The 11412-nt window shown below is 32.0% G+C and overlaps 1 long non-coding RNA gene across 1 annotated transcript; it reads left to right on the top strand.

The window, feature by feature from the left end:
- The first annotated feature begins 7035 nt into the window (after positions 1–7035).
- LOC127716680 (uncharacterized) lies at positions 7036–10059 on the top strand. Its single transcript, XR_007989074.1, has 2 exons — positions 7036–7170; positions 8954–10059. It is a non-coding gene; the product is annotated as an uncharacterized LOC127716680 (long non-coding RNA).
- The last annotated feature ends 1353 nt before the right edge of the window (positions 10060–11412 follow it).

Raw genomic sequence — 11412 nt, 5'->3', positions numbered from 1 at the left:
GTGGACTGTTCCTTTAAAATTGTTTTGTCCATTCAGGTAACTCATTGCTGTGTCCTCTTGCTCACCTGTAAACGAGGGTCTGGATAGGGAGTTCTTCAATTCTGTATTCTGTAATTTTTAGGCAATTTTCTCTGTTCTGTCTAATTTTGCCCTTTATTCTCTATTCTTTATATTTCAGCAACCCATTTTTCTCCATTCTTTATTTTTTTGCCCATTATTCAGTAGTGTTTGTCCATTATTCTGTATTCTGTAAACCCCATCCAGAACCTCATATACATTATTCGCTTATTGTCCTGTCATTTGTATGTTTTCAAAGATTTTCTCTGAAATTTCCAGACCAGTTTACTCTTAAAAATTGTGCTGAATGATTCTTAAGAAATTTAGTTTAAAGTTTTTGTTTTTTGTTTCTGCCAGTCAACCAACATAGCCGATATGGCTAAATATAAAAATAAGGATAAAATACATTAATTGCCTGCTATCTTGACACCATAATAAATAGATGAAATCTGACAAAGCAGAACAACAAGATGAAATACATGATAATTAAGAGGTAACGCAGAGACAGGTAAACGGGTATTTGCGACAGTAAAACTACCGATGGACGTCCGCAAAGCTTTAAATACAATACAGTTATCTCTATTCTAATGCAAAATAAATACATAATTCAATTTCAATCATTATTTCAGTGTAAAATTTTCATTAAAGAAAAATCCGCGAAATGATGTTATCTTCTATGGCCCCTGAACTAGGTGACGTCATAGGTATGCTTCCGGCGTTAAACGTAAACACCAGGCGTTTTCTGGCTTCTTGGCCGCTTCAAAATATTATAAAATTTAATAAAAAGAACATTTCTAGGTGCAAAATGTGAGTTTTTTTGTTTATCATTGTAGAAAGTACATGTCAATACATTCCGGAATTCAAAATGTTGGCTTCCTTAGTTACAGACAAGGAGATAGAGAATTTTACGCTTACTGTCATCCAATCAGAACCATTGATACAAAATAATTGCATTAGAATATACAGTATTGCTTATAAAACTGAAACCATTAATGACTCCATTAAAGGGGTTATTCCTTGCAATAATGATTAATTTTTATCTTTAGATATTATCTTGAAAAAGAATAAACAAGCAAATTGAAATCTACAACTTATATCGTCGTTTTTTAAGCCCCAGCTACCATAGTATTACTCAAAGTAATTTACTTAAATATCAACAGCAATAACAGTCCTTTCCTAGATTTCGATATTTCAGATTTACAAGGAAAACTCTGTACAAAATTTGTGTTCCCTATTGTTAATTTTCTTGTGAATAGAAATGTCCCTTTGGCCCCATCGTATGGTGTTTATTTATCCCAACTCACTCACTTTGATTAAAAACAAAATTTTCTTAGCTGAGTCTTTTCACTTAAAATGGCACAAATTTATAGAAAATGGAACAACTTCTTTCAAAGTTAGAAGCCTTGAAAATTGTCAATTTTTCGGAGTTTTCATAGGCTAAATGTATCTTTTCAGTAAATCAGGTTAGGGCTATTCATCTTAAGGATTTGCTGCATTTTTCATAAATATGTGTCATTTCTTATACAAAATGTGATTTTGAAAAAAAGTTTTGTAACACTAGAAAAGTATCCCTCATTTGAGGGATAGTTACTCATTTGGGGAACTATTCCCCATATGGCAAGTTGTCTCCAACCTGCCGATGAGTAAAGCCTTTTTAACTGACTATATATATATATATATGGTTTGTTCTAATGTTGTGCTGTTGCCCTGCTGTCCAAGGTATTAGGAGGGTTGAGCACCTCTAAAGTGTTTTAACTTTTTGTATGTGCCTGTTCCAAGTCAGGAGCCTGTAATTCAGTGGTTGTGATTTGTTGCTGTATATCATTTATGTTTTTTGTTAATTGTTTTGTACATAAATTAGACCATTAGTTTTCATGTTTGAATTGTTTTACATTTGTTATTTTTAGGCCTTATGTATCGTGCTATGCAGTGTGGGTTTTGCTCATTGTTGAAGCTAGTTAAGGCTGTACAGTGACCTATAGTGTCTAATATCAAGTCAATTTGGTCTCTTATGGAAATTTGTCTCATTGTTAATCATACCACATCTTCATATTTTTATATTATGATTTTTAGTCTGCTTCTAGATCTGTGTATCCTGTTCCAGCTTTTAGTTTTGGTTTGAGCTATTTACAATATGGTTGTGGTTATATCAAATTTAAAGTTAGTACACAAGTTCATAAGGATGTGAATTTTTAAATTATATTTTATTATATAACAAATTAAAGTATTTACCAATGTTTTCATGGTTTACTGAACAAGGAAATGTAATCATGGTTATAATATGAAATAGTTTCATCAGAGTTCTCAAAATCCCTGGTGGTCCTTGAAGAAAATCTGCTGGTCCTCACTACTTTTCTTTTGCTAAATACCAAATTTATGTTTGTACTTTGGAAAATGTTGATGGTCAGGACCCTTGGACCACAGCTTTTCAAAAACTCTGGTTCATTCTCAAGTGAAATATTTTGGTAAAGGTAGTGTAACATAAAGTTGTAACATCAACTTGAAACTTAGTACAAATCTTCATTGTGAATTTAACTTTTTAAATTTTATTGCAATATTACAGTTTACTCAACAATGAAGAGAAAAGGGGTATGGTGCCCCTTTGGAAACATATTGTTGATTTTATTATAACTACCTAGTGGAAGGCCATTTGATTTAATGATTAATAGGGATGGGTTCTTTGAATATTTTGCCAAAATAAAAAAAAAGTTTTTTTTTAGTTCTGTTAATGACTAATGAGCTCCTAGTACTGATAAAAACATGATTTATACCTCTTGAGTTATTTGAAAATGCTCTAAAATTATGTATCTTTTAACATTTTTAATGTAATTGTTCTAAGGTTCTTAGGAGCCTGTTTATTTTTTTGTCTGTGTGTTATGTACTAGTTTTTAATATTTATTAATTGGTTGTTGCTATTTTGTACGATTTTTATGTTTTCTAATTATTTTTACCAAAAAATATTTATATTTCTCAATTCAGTTCTTTTTTGTGATATAATTAGAATATTTTTTATATATATATTTAATTTTAATGCTGGTCTGTGATAATTTAAGATATAAAGAAAATAAAGAATATTTGACATTGTGTTGTTATTTGTTTTTTATCAGCTTTGCACTTTACTTAAAATGTGCACACCTTCAACTGTTAAACATGTTTTGTGAGATATCAAATTTCCCCCTAAACCTCTAGCCAATGTGGAATAAACAAACAGACAGCAATACGCACAGTAAAACTCAGCAATACGCACAGTAAAACTCAGTAGTTTTGCATTTTCAACTGTTCACTGAAAGAGACAATAACTTTCAAACTTCCACAACTGGTGCAGAAAATTTGGTACCTTTAATGTTGTTATTAACAAACCTGTTTTTTTTACAAAATATTCCAACACATTAATGAATGTTATATGATTTGAATGAAAGGAGGGATGGTTCATGGTATGTTTTAACATCAATATTATTTTGAGAACACGCCTATTGTTTTTGTCTCGCCTGTGTTGCAATATGCAAGGCATATGTATTACAATTCGGCAGCAGCGACGACGGCGTAAACTATTTGTTTAAGGCTTTATATTTCATCAGGTAGAAGACTCGGGTGCTTCATATCTTGTATACAGATACCTCCTGTTCATTTACAGCTTGAAAAAAAGAACTAGTTTTTTGTTAAGTGAAATACTCACTTACTATGTTAGCAGATCCTATTTACACGTGGAGCAGGATCTGCTTACCCTTCCGGGGCACCTGGGAACCTCCCCTTTTTTGTGGGGTTCGTTTTGCTCAGTCTTTGGTCTTCTATGTTGTTTTGTGTACTGTTGTTAGTCTGTTTGTCTTCTTATTTTTGTAGACATGGCGTTATCAATAGAAATAAGAAGATGTGGTATGAGTGCCAATGAGACAACTCTCCATCCAAGTCACATGTGTAAAAAGTAAAAAATTATAGGTCAAAGTACGGCCTTCAACACGGAGCCTTGGCTCACACCGAACATCAAGCTATAAAGGGCCCCAAAATGACTAGTGTAAAACATTTCAAATAGGAAAACCAACGGTATAATCTATATAAAAAAAAACGAGAAACGAGAAACACTTATGAGCAACATCAACAAACGACAACCGCTGAACAACAGGCTCCTGACTTATGACAGGTGCATACATATCCTGCAGCGGGTTTAAACGTTTTAACAGGCGCCAACCTTCACTCTAATCTGAAACAGTAGTGTACGTAACATTACAACACAAAAAGACACACTATAAAATATCAATTGAAATGGCTAAACTCGATCAAAGAGACATAAACAAAAACAAGTAAACATACACTGAACGAATAAATTTGATCTATGACACAATAAAAATACAATATTCATAAAAAAGATGTAAAACTATGTCACAAAGACAGTTTATTATTTTTTCGACTTGTGAGTTTTAATATCCCTTTGGTATCCTTCGCTTCTATTTCACTATAAGTAATAAGATAACTATATTTTATATAAAGGTTCTTTGCACACTCTACATGTCCGTCAGGTAGGGTTCACCTGACCTTGACGTTATTCCATGAATCAGTGATTAAATTTAAAATTACGTGGTCAAGTCCGTATCTCAGATACTTTAAGCAATAGGTTAACTTTATTGTTGGGAATGATTGTAAGGAGAACATGTCAGACTGAAGGTTTCATTTGACTTTTACCTAAATTTCATTTCTCGTTGCTCTCCTGTCTTGTATGCTATGTTATCTTATTCTTATCAAAATTCAGACAGTTATGGTTTTACTAGATATTTCCATTTCCACTTCCTCTTTACAATTGCAAATCTTAGTTGCAACATATGTAATATACATAAAATATATGATAGACATAAGAAGATGTGGTATGGTGTGCCAATGAGACATTATCCACCCATGGCACAATGTGTAAAAAGTAAACCATTAAAGGTCAAAGTACGGCCTTCAACACAGAGTCTTGGCTATGAACAGACAGATCTTTAAAGTGGGGAGGTATTTTCGATTGAACTGAATATGATGAAGGATATTGACTAAGTTGTTCGGATCGATACCTTGGTTGGCAGAGGAATGTTTCCAAAAAAAAAAAATCGTTTCTCTGTTATGGTTTTCCCTACGCCAACCGGTCTGAAAGGTTTGTCATACATGATAGCTACATCTATTAATTGGTTGATTTTGTTATTTAAATCCATAGATTGCTTTAATAGTTTGCCAAGACGTAGTTTATATCATAGCTTTCTCAAACAATTTGCCAAGACTTAGTTTATATCATAGCTTTTTCAAATAATTTGCCAAGACGTAGTTTATATCATGGCGAATTCGCATAGACTATTCATAATTGTGTGATAGAAAGAAAACTAGACCATAGATTATTAAGATAAAACTTGAGAGAAGATAGCTCTTATAATGGGCTTTCAAAATATAAAAAGGAAAAATTAGGGTGACGGGACTCGTGTTCTTGCTACAAAACATATATATAAAAAGATACTTAAGCCATTCCAGTATAAAAGTAGCATTATCGGAGGTATCTCTCCTTATATGGCAAAGCCGAAAACATTGAATCAAACAAAAAATGTTTTGCATTTGTAAAAAAACAGTCGCAAAAATATAATAAAACACATAACTTATTTCATTCAGATGAAAAGTCTGACACATCTTTTCTTAAAATGCGTACATTTCATTAAAGATCTGGACCGATCGTTTTGTGCTTTATACAACTCAAGATGCCGAAAGACACCCGAGCTACCTTAATGCCATTTTAAGCATGTTTGCCAATTTCATAGTGGCCATTTGTATTGGTTAGAGGAATCCGTAGTGCCAAGAGAGAACTATCGACCTTCAGCAGGGAAAGTGACAACCCTAGTCAATTAAAATAATGTTAGTGATATTGTAGATAAACTAATTAAACCACTCGAACACCGATGCTTCTGTATTGGTTTCAATTGGGATTTGTACCAGTTTCAGTGGTTTCCAAGCATAAGTTTTACAGAGGATGATGTTTTGGATGGGGTACTAGATATAGGTCCGTGCGGATGTGAGTATTACCCAACAGCTTCTGTATCAAAGACAGAAGGATAAGAAGATCCTGGTCGACATGTGACGCCTGTTGTGTTGCTCATGTAAGTACAATTCGGTTATAAGTCTAATCCGTGAGATCTGCGTCTTTTTTTTGAGTTGCCTTCATCTGGATTCTCAAATCTGAATATATTTAAAAACAACGGATGTATAAGAACCCAAAGAGTTGAATAGATATATGACCAAAGAGGACATAGAAATAATAGGCAAATCCAACTTATGCCAACTTTGACTAACAATTTTGTTATACATACATTGTAAAGGTTTTTGTTCAAGTTAAATGACAAAGGCTTGTCCTCACATCAGGTGTTTCCTGCATGTTTGAATAATATTTTATTGAGTGTACAAATTTAACATCCATACACATTTAATTTGATCACCTGGAACGAGAGTGTTATATAAAAACAAAACCTTTTTAGTTACTGTCCTTGTATAGTGATGGCTTTAGAAGAATAATTTAAGAAATTTTAAGTTCGATTTGAAAAAAAATCGTAATGGTATTAATCAAAATCACATCAACCCAATAACACAAATATATATATGATATATAAAGACCAAGAACCTAAAGCACATCAACCCAATAACACAAATAATTATATGATATATAAAGACCAAGAACCTAAAGCACTTAGATCTTTCCGGTAATAACAATACTGAATGGAACAATATGTATGGTAGACTTGCAGTGTTTGAATTCAATTGTTTTCTTTATTTTCATTATCAATTAAGAGGAAAATCAAATATATATATTTAACCTTTCATATCCCAGTGTCTTCTAGGACCTTTTTCAAACCAAAGGATTGTGAACGAATAAATAAAAAATCACATGACTAATTTGTTCAAAATTCGTTTGCTATTCTAAGAAATCTAGCCACCCGTTATGTTTATTGATATAAATTCCTTCTGTGTCATACGTCTAACTAGACACAAAGTATTTATTGTATCCCGAAAGAACTAAATCGGAACTATACACGGAATTTATTAACAATTATTTCATTTTACATATATTTTGAAGTAAGTTGAACACTTACCGTCACAACACATAAACTGGTAAGTAAGATTAATATACTTTGATAATTCCATCAACCTTAACATGCTTAACAATTATTACTTTATAAAAAAATTACAAAGGCAATAAATTCGCACCTGACATTAAATTTAGGAATACAGAGACAGAACCAATGAAGTGTTATATTATCAACAAACATGTACAGGTAAATTTAAAAATAAATGTATATCATTTTAAGCATTAGAGGCTAACAAAGGGATACATCGTGTATTTCAACAAATCAACTGTTGACCCATTGCTTTTATAATAATTTTATAAATTGATTGTGCGTAAAGAAACAGCAATTGAATTACTGGTTATGACACTCAGTGGCACAATATTGCAATATTTTCCCTGTTATCTGATCTTCTATGAAAGTAATTGAAAAGTAATTATTTTACATAGACACGTGCACTCTCAAACATTATAATACTTATAATTACACAATTTATCAAATCATATGTCCAAGCAGTGTACGTACGTAAAACGTTATTCATATATTATGCATAGGTAGAATGCATGTTAAATGTATGCATACCTATATTTTTAAAGTAAAAAAGCTCACTGCATTTGAATATACTTTAGGCTGAAACTTTGCCAATGGAATTCCTTAACACAAAACACAATAGAATTACCGGAATACAAAATTCAAAAGTTACCAGTGCCAAAATATATCACAAAACCGCGTCTAGGTTGGCAATGTTTTCAAGTTTAATTCGTGGCTGATTTTTGATAACCGGTAGATGTATGATATCTTCATTGAGACAATAATTATACAAAAGTGTAATGATATATTGAAGTAATTTGACAGTTACTGCAGTTTAAAAACATATCTTTCATGTATACCATATTGTATAGCTGTATGCTTAGAACATGACTGAAAAACTAAAAATGACTTTATAACTCAGTGTTCAATCTTTATAGAGCCGTTTATGTGTTACTTAGTACGACTTTATAACAATCTCCACTCTGAATCGAAAACATCATAGAAAAAAGGCGGCATTTACCAAGGCGACCGTCAAAACTCATAGATCAAAGAAAAATTGACAACATCATGGCAAAAAAAGAAAAAACGACGAAAAGAAGAACAAATCCAAAAAACAGTACATAAACCATTCAATTTTCTTTATAAATTATCTTCTTGCACCAACTTGCTTCCTGTCTCAACGTGGCTTTACCAATTAGGAATTTTTCAAGTGCATTAATATTTGTATTGTATTATTGTATTGATTTTCACAAATTGATAGAATGTTTCACCTTGCAAAGAACATTTTTGAACCAAACTTGTATGAAAAATTAAAAAAAATCATCAAAGATGCAAGATTTTTAATTTGGTTTGCCTGGCGCGCGTTTCGTCTACCGAAAAACTCAAAAGTTGTACCTTGATAAAATAAATATAAAAGGCGCAATTCAACAAGGAAGTTTAAGAGCATTGAAAGCCAACATTTAAAAAAAACATTGTGCCAAATCTGGCGAAATTTTTGCCTGGCTGGAGGAAAACCCTCGCGGAACAAATCTTAATTTCATACTACCTGGTATTATCGAGGTTAGACCCTAGATGTATCCCTTTTTTTAATATATTGTTGTAACTTATTCTAAATTATCGATTACAATAACTGTAATTAAACTCCTCTGCATATCAAAGAGTATTTAAAATGGATGAGGAAGTCACCTTTTTCAATATGAGAAATCATTAGTTTAAGGGTATTGTGAAAAAAAAATATCCGCCTTTTGTTTTATTTTAAAACTGTTATTTCATGTTTATTCGAGTATTTTTTGTTTCAGGATCCAGGAGAAATAAGAAAGGAAATATTAAAACAGTCCCGACTTCAAAACTATTCTGTTAAAATGCAGAGCGAACGATTTGTTAAGATCAAAAGCTTTTGGGAAAAAAAAGCAAGAGGAGAGAAAAACAATATAATTTCAAAAAATGTACAAATAGATACATGTAATACTGTCCATTGCACAATTCGACCGAAATGCACACATTTGAACAGACAGACAGCCGATGAGACCCTTGAGACAGCTATAAATACTAAGTGTCGGAGGAGACAAGAAGAGTCCGTTAATACTTTTCTAGCTGGTGTAGGCGTTGTCGGATTTTGCTTTGTTGTGATCAAGATGTTAATGCCACATGCGGTAATCATTGGCTCATTCATGTCGTGAACTAATAACCTAGTTACCATTCCTAGTAACGTTTAACAATACATAACTTATAAAAAGATCAGGCTTTTATTTCGTTTGCCTTAATCTGAAAAATTTTGTCGAAGTGAAACAAAGACGAGTCAGGTCGAGCTTTTACATTTGATACGGATACTGCTACAGTACATGCATAAGGTTTGATGTTTACAATAGATACGTACGTCATGGGCAGTCTTTCAGTGAATTTTCAGATTTATCCTCCGCGGTAAAGTCTGTACTGTACGGAAAATTCGCTTGCAGGCAATCCAGTATTGTTCAGTAGCTTTTAGAAAATTCAGTGTTCCTGATCTGTAAAGGTACATTATTACCTCTGAACAGTCTGCAAATAGACTGAACAGACTTCAATTGACTGCAGTACTGAATTTACCGCAGACCACAAGTCTGAAGATTGAAAAATTGTAAATTACTGTATAATGTGTTGTTCAATCTTTTAAGAGCTATTTCAGATTAAAATGGCCATTTATGACCAGCCACATACTCCGCAATAATCGTATTTAGCAGTTATATCAGTCCACACTAAACATGTAATATCGCTGTGTATCTCATTCTCAAAAATTTTGTGATCGCAATTTGTTCACATAAGCTCACAATGGACCACTCTATAAATTGTTAACATTTTCTTACCAGATTATACTAGTATTCAAAGTGTAAATACAAGTACTGTTCATTAAATTTTAAATTTTTAGACATAGAGTTTTGTTCAGATATTCAAAATAACCAGAACGTTTGACAAGTGAACACCAATATCGAAGTACATTTTTTTATAGTTTGGAATATTAATCATTGTGACTTCTATTTAATTCGGTAATAGTGTTTGTTGTATTGTTATCACATTCACCAATTGTAGACTTGATTCATTTGCAAAATGTGTTAGAATATTTGTAGATATCCTGTCTTATTTTATTCATAAGATATATGTAGATTTCGAAAAATCCACACACACTCATTAGACAATCTGGATATGATGTTTTTAGTAGTGGTGAAGTATGATGTACTGTACAATATATATATACTTGATACGGGTACTGCTATAGTACATGCATAAGGTTTGGTGTTCACAATAAATAAGTTAGTCATATGCAGTCTTTTAGTGAATTTTCAGATTTATCCTACGCGGTAAATTCTGTACTGTACGGACAATCCGCTTTCAGTCAATCCAGTATTGCTTAGTAGCTTTTAGAAAATTCAGTTTTCCTGATCTGTAAAGGTACATTATTACCTCTGAATAGTCTGGACATAGACTGAACAGTACTGAATTTACCGCAGTCCACAAGTTTGAAGATTGAAAAATTGAAAACTACTGTATAATTTGTTCAATCTTTTAAGAGCTATTTCAGATTAAAATGGCCCTTTATGACCAGTCACATACTCCGCAATTATCTTATTTTGCACTGATAAATTATATCAGTCCACATTTAACATGTAATATCGCTGTAGATCTCAATCTCAAAAGTTTTGTGATCGCAATTTGATCACATGCGCTCAAAATCGACCACTGTATAAAATGTTAACATTTTCTTACCAGATCATACTAGTATTCAAAGTGTAAATACAAGTATTGTTCATTAAATCTTAAATTTGTAGACATAGAGTTCTGAAATCCAAAATAGCCAGTACTTCTAAGAAGTGAACACTAATATCTAAGTAGTTAGGAATATTAATCATTGTGACTTCTATTTAATTCGGTAGTAGTGTTTGTTGTATTTTTATCATATTCATCAAATTTAGACGTTACCCATTTGTAAAATGTGTTAGAATATTTTTAGTTATCCTGTGTTATTTTATTCATAAAATATATGTAGATTTAGAAAAATCCACACACACACTTATTAGACAATCTGGATAGTGTATTTTTGTTGTAGCTTATTTTCCTATCTAGAGAAGGTGGTTGTTGGTTGTTGGTGTAGTATGATGTACTGTACACAATGTTTTGGTAATAACTGTTATCCTTCAAGATTTAAATTAGTTTTTTTTCTATCTTCATTACAAGTGTAAAAGAGAGGCTGCTAAAGATACCAAAGGAACATTCAAACTCATAAGTC

The sequence above is a fragment of the Mytilus californianus genome, unplaced genomic scaffold (assembly GCF_021869535.1).
Source record: "Mytilus californianus isolate M0D057914Y unplaced genomic scaffold, xbMytCali1.0.p SCAF_9, whole genome shotgun sequence".
In the NCBI taxonomy this organism is placed as follows: Eukaryota; Metazoa; Mollusca; class Bivalvia; order Mytilida; family Mytilidae; genus Mytilus; species Mytilus californianus.
This window is presented reverse-complemented; position numbering and strand designations above follow the sequence as displayed.